The sequence below is a fragment of the Oncorhynchus keta genome, unplaced genomic scaffold (assembly GCF_023373465.1).
Source record: "Oncorhynchus keta strain PuntledgeMale-10-30-2019 unplaced genomic scaffold, Oket_V2 Un_scaffold_23083_pilon_pilon, whole genome shotgun sequence".
Lineage (NCBI taxonomy): Eukaryota > Metazoa > Chordata > Actinopteri > Salmoniformes > Salmonidae > Oncorhynchus > Oncorhynchus keta.
This window is the reverse complement of record NW_026290873.1, coordinates 342501-345000: the sequence shown is the minus strand read 5'-3', so window position 1 is coordinate 345000 and position 2500 is coordinate 342501.

The following is a 2500-nucleotide window of genomic DNA, read 5'->3' as shown; positions in this document are numbered from 1 at the left end:
TGTCTCCTACATTAATGACACACATTGCTTCCCAGCATTGTGCATCTCACAGAGGGAAGGATGAGGAAGGGAGAGGGGAGGAAGAAGAGGAAAGGAGGGGAGGGGGAGACGAGGAGGAAGGAGAGGAGAGGAGGGGAGGGGAGGGGGAGAAGAGGAGGAAGAAGAGGAGAGGAGAGGAGGGGAGGGGGAGACGAGGAGGAAGAAGAGGAGAGGAGGGGAGGGGAGAAGAGGAGGAAGAAGAAGATGGGAAGAAGGGAGAGAGAGGAGGAGGAAGAAGGGAGGAAGAGAAGAGGGGGAGGAGAAGGAAGAAGAGGAGAGGAAGAAGGGAGGGAGAGGAGGAGGAATAGAAGAGGGGGAGGAGGAGGAAGAAGAAGAGAGGAAGAAGGGAGGGAGAGGAGGAGGAAGAGAAGAGGGGGGGGAGGAGGAAGAAGAGGAGAGGAAGGAAGGGAGGGAGAGGAGGAGGAAGAGGAGAGGAAGAAGAGGAGAGGAAGAAGGGAGGGAGGGAGAGGAGGAGGAAGAGAAGAGAGGGAGGAGGAGGAAGAAGAGGAGAGGAAGAAGGGAGGGAGAGGAGGAGGAAGAGAGAGGGTAGAGGACCATACAGTAGGGAGGGTAGAGAACCATACAGTAGGGAGGGTAGAGAACCATACAGTAGGGAGGGTAGAGGACCCTACAGTAGGAAGGGTAGAGGCCCATACAGTAGGGAGGGTAGAGGCCCATACAGTAGGGAGGGTAGAGGACCATACAGTAGGGAGGGTAGAGGACCCTACAGTAGGAAGGGTAGAGGCCCATACAGTAGGGAGGGTAGAGGCCCATACAGTAGGGAGGGTAGAGGACCATACAGTAGGGAGGCCCATACAGTAGGGAGGGTAGAGGCCCATACAGTAGGGAGGGTAGAGGACCATACAGTAGGGGTAAGGGGGTAGAGGACCATACAGTAGGGAGGGTAGAGGACCCTACAGTAGGAAGGGTAGAGGACCCTACAGTAGGAGGGTAGAGGCCCTACAGTAGGGAGGGTAGAGGACCCTACAGTAGGGAGGGTAGAGGACCCTACAGTAGGAAGGGTAGAGGCCCATACAGTAGGGAGGGTAGAGGACCCTACAGTAGGGAGGGTAGAGGACCCTACAGTAGGAAGGGTAGAGGACCATACAGTAGGGAGGGTAGAGGACCATACAGTAGGGAGGGTAGAGGACCCTACAGTAGGGAGGGTAGAGGACCCTACAGTAGGAAGGGTAGAGGACCCTACAGTAGGGAGGGTAGAGGACCCTACAGTAGGGAGGGTAGAGGCCCATACAGTAGGGAGGGTAGAGGACCCTACAGTAGGGAGGGTAGAGGACCATACAGTAGGGAGGGTAGAGGACCCTACAGTAGGGAGGGTAGAGGCCCATACAGTAGGGAGGGTAGAGGACCCTACAGTAGGGAGGGTAGAGGACCCTACAGTAGGGAGGGTAGAGGACCCTACAGTAGGGAGGGTAGAGGACCCTACAGTAGGGAGGGTAGAGGACCCTACAGTAGGGAGGGTAGAGGACCCTACAGTAGGGAGGGTAGAGGCCCATACAGTAGGGAGGGTAGAGGCCCATACAGTAGGGAGGGTAGAGGACCCTACAGTAGGGAGGGTAGAGGCCCATACAGTAGGAAGGGTCCATACAGTAGGGAGGGTAGAGGACCCTACAGTAGGGAGGGTAGAGGCCCATACAGTAGGAAGGGTAGAGGCCCATACAGTAGGGAGGGTAGAGGACCCTACAGTAGGGAGGGTAGAGGACCCTACAGTAGGGAGGGTAGAGGACCCTACAGTAGGGAGGGTAGAGGCCCATACAGTAGGAAGGGTAGAGGCCCATACAGGTTTTCATCATGGATCTCTCTGTACTTTGCGCCTCGATCCTGACTATTATCCCAGTCCCTGCTGCTGAAAACATCCCCACAGCATGATGCTGCCACCACCACCATGCTTCACGCTATTGAATTTTCACAAATGCTTTACTAAACGTAATTCCCAAACATTTTATGATTTTAAGAAAATGTGAAAATGACCATATTGAAGTGCTTGCTTGTTAGAGAACGTAAAGAAAGGTGTCATATGCTTCCTGGGGGTGTATATGAGCACATTTTAATAACATTTAACGTCACTAAAATGCTGTCAGTTCCACTTTAAATATGACTAAGTTTCAATGTTCTCCACTTCGTCTCACAGGTCTCCTTCCAAACAGGATTTTCACACTCCTCCATTTTCACTGGAAACATCAAATGGAATGTTCTGGATGGGGCAAGTTTTACAGCTGATGACTGATCTGACCGAATCCTTCGGTTTTATGTCCTGTAAGCATGGTTTGGATTGGCTTGGTGACTAACTGTTGCGTGCAATTTTTCGACAAAGGAAAAACGTCCTCAGACACATACTCACACACACACACACCATGTAGTTGGAAAATAAGGTTAGAACCAAGTGTTCAGCAATTCTCTGTAATTACTCCCCTTTAACTTTTGAACTTAATTGGCAAATGAA